The sequence below is a fragment of the Echinops telfairi genome, unplaced genomic scaffold, assembly GCF_000313985.2.
Source record: "Echinops telfairi isolate 266 unplaced genomic scaffold, ASM31398v2 ScPeMD7_2010;HRSCAF=2546, whole genome shotgun sequence".
Taxonomy (NCBI): domain Eukaryota; kingdom Metazoa; phylum Chordata; class Mammalia; order Afrosoricida; family Tenrecidae; genus Echinops; species Echinops telfairi.
In genome coordinates, this window is record NW_022105908.1 from 22,898,446 (window position 1) to 22,909,745 (window position 11,300).

Sequence of the window (11,300 nt, forward strand, 5' to 3'; positions counted from 1 at the left end):
GAGTCCACCCAAAAGTACCTTGGAAGAAAGGACTGGCCGTCTGCTTCCAAAGATCAGCCATGAAAGCACTGTGGAGCACGCACACACACACACACATGCACCAGGAGTTAGAGTCCACTAGATAGCAACTAGTTCTGCTCCCTCCGCTATTCCAAGGACTCTGCAGGCTGCATTCCAGAAGGAGGGAAGCCCTAGACTTTGCATGAAGACTTGATCGGTTTGGTCTCTATGAAGCTGCATGCTGGCTGCTGCCCTGGAGTCTGTTACAGAAAGAATACTGCAGACGAGCAGTCCCTGCCCCCAATCCTCGCCTGGGCCCCGTGACCAGGCCTAGAGGACGGCCTCTCTCCATGGTTGATGACCCCGCTTCCCAATTCACCGAGAAAACAGAAGCAACGAGACAGGAAGGATCTCATGGTCCCCTGGCCACCAAAACTTCCTGCTTCGCCGCACCTGCCCCCACACTGGCAGAGATGTAGATCAGACCCATCCCTCTGCCCGTGTCCCAGTCAGCCACACAGAGCGAGCCCTGGGCACGGCTTGCAGGGGTGCACATGGGTGCTGGAGAGAGATGAACAAAACAAGCTCTGAGATGCAACGGCACCAGGCCGGGCCCAGAGGAAGCCTCGGTGATGACAGCGCATACTTACCATCACGTAGAGCAATGGCAGCCACCTCCCACTGGCCTTCCTCTCAGCAGCCTTGTGTGATGTCCTTTCCCCCACAGGAAACAGCTCAGGGATGTGAAGCCGGTTCCCTGGCAAATGGCAGGGTTATCTAGCCCACCACTGCTCACTTAATCACCCGACTAGACTGCTGCCACAGTGTGCCTATCCTTCTGCTCTTCCTGCCATGAACCCATCATCTCTCTCAGCAATGTTCTCATTGCTCCAGCATCTGGCACTGAGCCTTTCGTCATTCCTCAGTGACCAAGGCTCAGGCCAACAATTGTAACATGACCTGCTGCAAAGCACAGGTTGATCCCAGGCCCAGTGGATTATCCCATGTGCAGAGAAGTTCTTCTGCTGGAAACAGAGGGCACCTGGGTGGCTTGCTATCTTAATATAGGGCATCCCGCTGGATGAGTGGGATATTTTCCACAAAAGTATCCCACTGGATGAGTGGGATATTTTCCATGGCAGTGGTACCTCCAGCCTCCATCATGCTCGCCAATGGCCTTCACCACCTGGTCTTCATGCCCCGAAGCAGCCCCCTCCCACGTTGCATCAGAGATGGTCTATGTGATCAGTACACCTGGCAGCAGTGATGGTGGAAGGGAAGGAACCATGGTGGCACAGCTGTTAACCAAAAGCTTGGTGGTTCGAACCCACAAGCTACTCGGTGAGAGAAAGGTGTGGCACTCTGTTTCTGTAAAGATTACAGCCTTGGAAACCCTCTGAGGCAGTTGTCCTGTGTCCTGTAGAGTAACCATGAGTTGGAATCCATTCGCCAGCAATGCGTTTGGCTTGGCTTGGATTATTGGGTTGAGTTGGGGTTGTGAGAAATAAGTCACCAGGCTGGCCCGTCTTCAGCAAAGAGAGAGCAAAGAGGCATGAAGCTACTGAATACCCAGGGCATCACTGATAACTGATGGGATAATCACCAGAGCTCGGGCTCCCGGGCGATGGAAGGTGGGAACCAGAAGAATTTTAAAAAGACCCTTATGTGACACTCGGGAAAGATTGTTAACCTCACAGTACTCAGTCACGGGAGGAGAGGGCTTGTGAGCTGGGGATAAAATGCTTTCAGAGGAGTTTTGAGGTGCCCCCCCCATGCCCCATTTTTGCCAAATTTGTCTCAGGGCATGGGAGCCCGATTTTGCAAAAATTGAACAATAAAGGCCTCCCTCTCACTAAAATGAGTGCAGATTGGATTTCTTGAGCATCCATCCCTTAAAATCCCGTGAGAGTCCATTGGTAAACTCATATGAGATAAGGCAGTCAGCCCTAGTTCTCTCTTGAGATGCCCACCAAGGTCCGGCCCGGATGAGGGGTTTATAATGATCTGCTAGTTACCAAGAGGAACCAATGTGATGTTGGGATTTTGACAATGCTTCTCATAGTTGGGGTGGGTTGGGTTGACTTGGTTGGGAATAGGCTCAGAAGTCTAGGTTACACAGTGTAATTGCTTCCCTCTTGAGCCCCATCTCTTGAATCACTCTCTCAGGGAGAAGCCAATTGCCAGGCTGTGGAGCCAGTCAAACAGTGCTGTGGCAAGGCCCGAGTGGAGATGACCTGAGATCTCCTGCCCGCAGCAACGTACCGCCGTGAGTGAATTACTCGCATCCCAGCCAAGCCTTCCAGATAACTAAAAATGTGTGAGAGACCTTGAATCAGAATCGCTCAACCAAGCTTTCCCCAAATCCTTGACCCACAGTAACTGAAGAAGACCAGAAATGCCTATCATTGTGGTAAGCCACTCAGCTTAGGGTCGTTTGTTACATCGCAGTTAGCGAATTCAGTGGGAAATCTTCCACCCTGCCTCCTGGGTCTACTTTAGGAACTCGAGTGGTATTTGGGTCCTGAAAAACTGCTCATCTGAATCTGAACACGCACTGGCAGGAATGAGCGCCTTCTCATTCCCTCTTTTCCATAGGGTAGGACCATCTTCATCCAGGGACCCAGGACCAAGGGTTCTGTTTCCATGGGCCGTTGTCCGACGTTCCTAGTTCTTAGTAGCAGAAACAGCACACATGGGAGGCTGGAAGGACAGACATTTATTTTCTCACCGATCAGAAATCTGAAGCCAGGGCACTAACTCTAGAGGAAGACCCTCTTTCCATCAGCTCAGGTGGGAGGGGGTGTGGGAGGTGGGGGAGAACCTCCTTCCACTTCCTCAGATCTGCGACCCTTCAGTCCTGGGCAGTTTCCACATGCCGAGGATCTTTCCACTTCATTTGTGCTCGCTTCTTCCTGAACCTATTCTGCTCAAAACTGGTTGACTTTAAGGCACTTGTTAGTCTAAACAAGAAAACCGTATCACCAAATGAGATTATATCCACAGGTATAAGGGTTAAGATTTAGAACCCGTATTATTTTTTTTTATGCCAGAGTACGAATGATGAAGGCCCCAACCGGGAAATGAGTTTTTAAGATTCTCTTTGGACTCAGAAATGCTTTTCATAAAAGCTACATGAGTGTCAGTTAATGACCAGGTAGGAGCACGTCTCTGAGTGAGGTGTGGAGACACTTAAAGGTGTTGAGGAGCTTGGATGGAAATAAACATCTCAAACCAACTTCTGTGGGCCAGAATTTCAGTCGGTGACTTTTCCATGAAACCATCTCCTTGGCCAGGCTGGATCTAGTGTGTGTCCTGTAGAAGTTGAGATCCAGTTTGACCTTGGATTCAGGTTGCTGGGTACCAGGGAACGCCCTGGTGAGAGGAACTGGGCGGTGGGATGGCTTAGGCTCAGGCCACATGAGAACCAAAGAAGCAGCTTCTTGGCCGAGGCCATAAGATACTGAGACAGCCCTCAGTCTTGGATCCTATACCATTCTTCAGTTGTTACATTCATCAAAATTCCAGCCTGCGTTTTGCCAAGTAAAGCAAGTGTACATTTTCGAGGAGAAATTGATGCATATGTTTCTGATTCATCGTATGTAGAAACTATCAAAATATTGTGTCTGAAGTAAAGTATAACATCCACACAAAAAAAAGGCTTTCGGTGGTTTTGGCAGGTTTTTATGTAACTCCTGACAATGTTGGGTTCTGTCTTCTTGGCCGTCTGTCAAGAGTTTTGCCAGCCGGTGCCAATATCACCTCTTCCAGGAAGTCTCCCCTGACTGTCCCAGCCCCTGAGGCTGCCCCTCCTTAGAGCACCAACAAAACCACTGCTATGGAGTCTAGTCTGACTCCTAGCGACTCTGAAGAGGGTGTTTGTGGAAGCAGACAGCCTCGTCTTTCTCCCACATAGTAGCTGATGGGTTTGAACTGGCTGCCTTGTGATTAGCAGCCCGAGAGTGACCCGGTGGCACCACCAGAAAATCAAGGCCATGGACCATGGAACTGTTCTTGTTCCCACGGGTCAGAATCCTTCCCAACCAGAGAACGCAGTACTCCAAGATGAACCAAATTCAGGTTTGCCAGATTCAGCTAACAAAACACTGATCAAGAGGCCTGGGATGCAAGCAAGGCTGGATGGAGGAGGGAAAAAGACCAGAAAGGCAGTGCTAGGTGGACAGGCGGGATACTGCCCTAGGGGCAGTTTGGTTTCTTCCATATCCATTGGCTTCTCAGATATCTATTCCCTAAGTCTCATGGTCAAGCAGAGACCAGGACAGAGAAGATTTGTATCCCACTGCCCCCACTGAGCCAGGGGGTTCTCCCAAAGCAAGAGTGAGTGCTGACCTTGACCTGCCCACCAGGAGGCTCGGATGCCAACCTTGGTCACTGCCTTGTCCCTCCCTCTTCCATGACCTCAGATGACGCCACTGCTCCATCCACAGACACTGGCCTGGCCTGGTCAAAGGCTGAGTCTAACCTAAGGCTGGCCTGAGCTCCTCACACAACCCAGAGTGCCCTGTGTCCCTGGACTGTGCGCAGTTAAGAGAGGTGACTTGGTACACTCCTGCCCATGTCCCCCGGTGCTTGAAGCATGCCTGACCCCTCTCCCAATTGCCCAGTCAGATCCCATTGCAGTCTGACCACTCCTTCCGCTCCCAGCCCTTGGTCATTGTTAGGTCATCAAGCTCCTTCTGACTCACAGCGGCCATACATGCAATGGAATGACACGCCCCCTGGGCTTCTGCCCTCCCGTCATCCCCACAATTGCTCCTATGCCCGAGCCCTTTGTGGCAACCAGCGTCACTCCTTTTCTGTCCAGGGTCTTCCTCCTTTTTGTTGCCCCTCACTTTCCCAGGCATGATGTCCTTCTCCAGGGACTGGTCTCTCCTGAGAGCATGTCTAAGGTCCATGAGACGAAGGCCTGCCATTCTTGCCTCTAAGGAACATTCTGCATGTACTTTTTTCCCGATGAATTTCTTGGTACTTTGGGCGGCCCATGATATTTTCAGAAAAGTGTACAAGTCCGTGGGTTGAGACACTCAGCTGCTAACTTCAAGGTTGGAGGCTCGAGTCCAGGCAAGGGCACTTTGGAAGAAAGTCCCGGTGAGCTCCTGAAAAATCAGCCATTGCAGATGCTTTGGAGCACAGTTCTGCTCTGACACCCAGAAGGGCACCCAAGGATTCAACTCAGTGGCAACTGGGAGCGAAGGCTGTGATCTCACCCCTTTCAAAAAGTCTCAGGAGACTGCTTTGATAAGAAGCCCGCAGCCCATGGCCATGTTGGGCTAGGCTTCGCTTTCCCGGGGCCTCTCTCTCACTCCCTTGGTAGCTGCCGAGCCCTCCTGGGTCCTCAGAAGCAGACAGCCAGGCAGCTCAGAGGCTGGTGTGAGAAGAGGTGACGTGGGTCTTCCCTTCTCTGGCAGCTCCAGCTGCTTCTCTGCGGGTCTCAGGTTTCGGGATCTGCTGACAAGGTGGTGCTGCCTCGTGGCCCTGGTCCTTTCCTGTTTCTGAGGCCGCTTCCTGTTCTTCTGCCGGCAGGATGCCAGGTCATTGCCCTGCTTACAAGGGCCCCAAGTAGAGCAAAAGGCAGACAGCAGACTTCATCTTCCTGAGTATGTCAGAGTTCAGTGTGTGAGCCAGTGGAGGGGGGATGTATCGAGGTTAAAGACTCAAAGCCAGCCCTCCGTGCTATGACAATGTGTCAGGACCACACTATCAGTACGAATTTCCAACGTCCTCTCAGGGCACAGAGAGAAACAGCCCACCCAAACCCAACGAGAATTCTCAGGAGCAGCCTCAAGATGAGAGATCAGGAAAAGAACATTCGGGAGGGTGCGATCTCCACCCTGCCCCTTCCAAACAACCTCCAGACTAGCCGGAAGCCAGCATCCTGTTTTGAAAGAACAGGGAGCCACACTCTTGCCGACACATCTTGCAACTCACACAATGACCCTTGGCTCACAGCACAGATCCTCAGGAAGAGGATGGCACGTGGGTCTCTTTTGTCCAGTGGGGGAAAGAGTGGGTGGGGGAAGACCAACGTTATTTATGAGACAAGAGAGACAGAGGGGCTTATAAAGAACACAGAAAATAACCCCCCTCTGACTTTCCTCCGCATGTTCCTAATCAACATCACATGAGCAAAGACTTTTAATACTGCCTTCCCCTCCCCCCAGTATTCATCATATCCTACTCAGATTTCTCACCCTCAAATACCATTTTAATGGCCTCATAATTCTTCTTGGGCTGGCTACAACCTTTATTTACTTTACCACCATGACCACCAACCCCCCCCCCCCTTATTGTTGAGCATTCAGGGTCTTCTTCTCCAGCTTTGCCAGGAATCCTAGTGGTGCAGTAGCTCCAGGTTGAGAGGTTAATCATAGGTTAGCCTTTGGAAACCATCAGCCCGTGCCCCGGGAAAAAGAGAAGGTGTTCTACGCTGAAACCCACAGGGGCAGCGCTACCTTGTCTCCTAGCGTCACCATGAGTAACAATTGACCCAATGGCAGTGAGTTTGGTTCTGGGTTTTCTCCGGATTTGCTCTTATGGGTCATGTGGAGGTGACTCTTCATGCATAGGTCTCTGCAGGGATCTCCCGTGCCTTTCTTATCCGAGTCCTGCAGTGAAAGGATTGAGTATAAAAAGAATGGGCATCTTAATGCTTGGGATTCATATTTTCAAGTTGGATCCAAAAATGCCTGTCCCAGTGCATCCCCTCAGCAAGCACGTGTGCATGAGAATGTCCATCCCATGCCATGTAGCCAAGAATGAACTTTTTCAGTTTCATTTTTGCCACCTTGGTGGGGTGAAACAGCACATCGATGGCAATTATTGTGACTGTCTAATGAATGGCTAATGAACCAACGGAGAGACCCAAGCTTGGCAGATGGAGATCACCATGTCGGGATGATTCTGTCTTAAAACAGCTTTCCTGAGAGCTCTCTACTTCACACGCCACAAAGCTCATCCAGGTGAGGTGTACAATCCATCCATTTTTATCAACTCGGAGATTTTAATCACCTTGAAAAGAAACAAATCTGCTCCACCCTTGGAGTGACCTGGAAGCTAACTCTTCCCAATCGAGCCTTCGGATGAAGATACAGCCAACCAGTCCATTGACTGCTGCCGGGTGAGGCCATGAACAGAGAACCCAAGTGGTAGGGTCTCATTATGCAAGAAAATGCAACACCAAGCTCTCTCTTTCTAGAGGTGCATCCTAAGTGCACTTGAATGCCTGCTGATACAAAAGATGGACTGCTAGACAGTAGATGAGAAGGTAGGCTGTGGGCGGGGCATGGGAGGGGTCTGGGCCTGGGGGAGGGACCAGGTAGTGAAAGCTGAATTCTCATTATTTATTTAAGGATTGTTTGAAGGATGACAGCAAAAATATATCCATAGATGACTTGAATGATTTAAATAAAACCAGCTAGGCAGTTCCTAGGAAGTTGACTCTGGTTCACGGTGACCCCTGTTGGTTCACAGGAGAACTGCACCTTATGGGGTTGTCGGCAAGCTCTGTCCATTTGAGAGTAGATCCCCAAGGCGTGCTTCTAAAGCACCTGGGCCTGCATTCGAACTGGCCCTCTTTCAGGTGTCCTCTGAGAGCACTCACTGCTTTGCACCTGCTCTCAGGGTTTCTACAATTCAAATACTAAGAAGAAAGAAAGACAAAGGAATGTCATTGGCAGCACCTGATGCCCTTCTGTGCTCTCGACAGCCTGGAAGACATCAGTCCCACTGGGCAGATAAAGAAACTGAGACCCGGAGATGCTGTCTTGGTTGTTGGCTTCCTTTCCTCTCTCTCTCTCTCTCAACTCGTTTTATTTTATTGTCAGTCAGGTGAAGACTGACTAAGCAAGCCAACAATTGTACAGTCAACAATTCATGCACATTTTATTTCATCTCGTGCATGCCAATGCCCACAATGGACCCTCACTTATCTCCCTCCCTCCCTGTTGCCTATTTCTATCCCTCCCTCCTTCCTCGCCCTGCTGAAGCTGGCCCTGGGATAAATGCTGCCTTTTGGGGCACACGTGGTTAATTATTCTAAGGTGTGTGTGCTTCCATAGGGTGATTGTTCCACTCACAGCCCTGCCTGTTGTTGGGCTGAAAATGGAGCCATGGAGTGAGTTACATTCCAGTCCTGAAGGTGCCTCTGAGGTGTGATCTTCGGTGTTCCAGCAGTCTTATCTGACAGTAATCCTGGTCTCTTTGATGATTGAGGGTTTTGTTCAGTGTGTTTTGGCAGCTCTCTCTAGGACCTTCTAATACAATCTCTTTAAGAAGACTTAATAGTATTAGAAGGGCACCGTCTAGTTCTTCCGGTCTCAGGGTGGTAGAGCCTGGTGCTTAGGAGGTCCGTTAGTCCACTGGACTAAGTGTTTCTACCTGTCTTCAGTGCTCATCTATCTTTTCCCCTGCCAGACGGGGAGAGGGGGAACTGTCTTATCTGAGGCTCAGTAACTTGTCGGTGGCTGTTTCTGGGTCCAGGGTGGTTCCTGTGGCTCTATACCCTGTATCCTCTCTCTGCCCGTCGAGGGAGGATGGATACTGACCCTCCTGGGCCCCTTCACACTATTGCTCAGGCCCAGATGCTTGTAGGTTTATGGGTCCCTCGAAGGGGCATCAGGACTGAAGCTGTGTCTGATCCCCACTTCTAGAACAGCATAGGGTGATGGTTCAGGCAAACGTGAAAGTTGTGCAGACCGGCTCTTCATAGGGAGGGAAGCCGAGGCCCGTGGATGAGGGTGCTCAGGAGCTCACTAGAGTAATGGGGCTCTGTGTGGGGTAGCAGCAGCAGCAGCAGAAGTGAGAGGGGAGATTCCTCAGGCCTCTCCGCAAGGAGCTTGAGGACAACATGTGAGGACAGACAGACAGACAGACAGACAGACAGACACTCATGACGCAGGAACTGCTCACGGAAGCCTGGTGCAGGTTTGGGGACTTCTGGGGGTGAGGGTGTCAGTCAGAGCCTCCGTTTAGCCATATCCCCAGTGGATCTCCAGGGTAGCGTGATCTCTGAGGGATGGTGGGCAGGGACATGTCCTCGGGCGACAGGCGGGACCACAGACTCATCATCTGGAGAGTGGAGGCGGAAGTGTCCTCTGGTGCGGTCCAAGGAGGTTTCAAGGAGGGGGTGACTGAGCACAGCTGGGTGGTCCTGGCAGGTGGGACTGGAGACAAGAGGAGGGCTAGAGGGATGTTTGGCGTTCCGGCTGGAAATGAGGGGAAGAGCAGGTGCAGGAGCGAGGGAGGAAAGCGGGTGGAAGTGGAGAACGGACAGACCGGAGCATTCACTGGAGGTGTCTTCTCTCCCCGCACCCAGCTCAGCCGTGGACTCGGTCGCCCAGGGTTCCTCTTCTCTCCAGCCAGGCCTAGAGCATGACCTTCTGGGCTGGTGGTTTCTTGGTGGTGCCAGCAATCTTTGTTGCGGGGACCGTCTGTACTGGGCTTTAATTAGAGCCCTTGGCAAGCACTGGGCCCTTCTTTGGTAGGTCTGCGGAGGTGGGCAGCATTACAGCATTTTACACAAACCTCCTGAACGTTTGGGGATTCTGAAATTCATGAAGCCACTTGCGCGGTGACTGCTCAACACTCAAGAGTCCCAAGAGACACAGAGAAAGAGCTCACACCTCTGCCCCAGCTGCTGCTGGCAGTCCTGGGCCAGCTCCCAGATGGCTGTGGCAGGTGGCTAGCCCTCTCTGGGCTTTGGGCTCATCACATATATGACCAGCAGGTTGGGGATGATCTCTAAGAATCATTTCCATCTCAATAAGCACAACTAGAATCACCCAGGCCATGCTCAGGGCTCCCAGCCCGTTGCCATCCTTGCCCCATCCTGCAGAGTGAGGTGTCATCCACACACAGGAGCAGGAGTGAGGTGTCATCCACACACAGGAGCACAGCATGCCCCAGTTCTCATCTATCGTGTCTCCTCACTGCTGTGCAATCATGCCTTGCCTTCTGGGCCCCTTCGTAGCTTGGCCACAACCTCTCCTTCCAGTCTCTTCTCCTGCCCTTGCCACTCCACCCCATCACTGCCACCAGGAAGTCATCTGCTCCTACTCTGTCTTTACAAGCTAGCTCAAATGCCACAGGCTGGGGGGAGCCCGCTCTCATCTCTGCCAGATAGCATGAGCCTGCCCTGGGCCCCAAGCCTCCCCCAGGCCCAGAGCTTCCCCTCTGCCACCAGGCCACACATGGCTCCAGAGCAGGGGCATGGCCACAGTTGCCATGTTCCCAGAGCTCAGCTAAAGGTCTGGCCTGGCGAGTACAATACTATTAGTTGGCTGCATCTTGGGGACACATAAGAAAGGCCGGAAGTGATCTAAGCAGAAAGGGTACACTGAGTTCAGATTGGTCTGAGCTGCGTGGCATGAGATGGTTGTGAGAACACGAGGCCAAAACACATGGCCAGGAGATGCCTGGATCAGGGTTCAGGAGCCTTGGTGTTGCCGGGTTACTAACCACGATCGCCCAGGTGCTCCATGGGAAACAGCTGCATCTTTCTGTTTCCATAAAGAGTTACAGCCTCACAAACCCCAAAAGAGAGCTCTACTCTGTCCTAGAGGGTGACTATGAGTCAGAATTAAGTTGATGGCCATTGAGCTTGGCCTAGGTTTGGTTCATTGGCTTAAAACAAGGCTAACTCTTCTCTTCTAGGTTTGGAGGTCAGCAGTCCTAAAGGGAAGATGTCGGCAGGCCTACATTCCTTCTGGAGGGTCAAGGGGAGCATCTATGGCCTTGCCTCTCAGCTTGTAAAGGCTGCCTGCATGCCTTGGCTTGTGGCCACCTCCTCGACATCTTGCTCCCATCATCTTATCTTTCATTATTCACACTCACCCTCCAGGAGAGCCTGGTGGCACGCATGGATACGTGTGCAGCTGTGAACCAAAAGGCTGGCAGATTGAGTCCACCTAGGTCCTGGGGTACAAAGAGGGAAGGAAACGCGTGAAGAAAGGCTGGGTACGTCCTCCTGAAAGTCGACCGTGGAACATGGTGAGGGGCTGTCCTCCTCTGACACACGTGGGCTCAGCATGAGTTCAGGTCAGGTCGATTGCTGTGGGGGGAGGTCAGATGTGCAGGCATTCCCTCCCCTGAAGGCAATCAGTTACCAGACTGCTGTCTCATCCCACCACAGGGGTGGGCCTGCTCCCTGCCTCTGGGGACAATGGACAGGTTCCTGTAGGCGGAGTTTGCACCCTACTGATAATGGTTTCTATGGAGAACCAGAGACCACCCTCTCATTACTGGGTACCCTATAGTGTAACCCCTCCCTGTGATGTAGTCTCTAC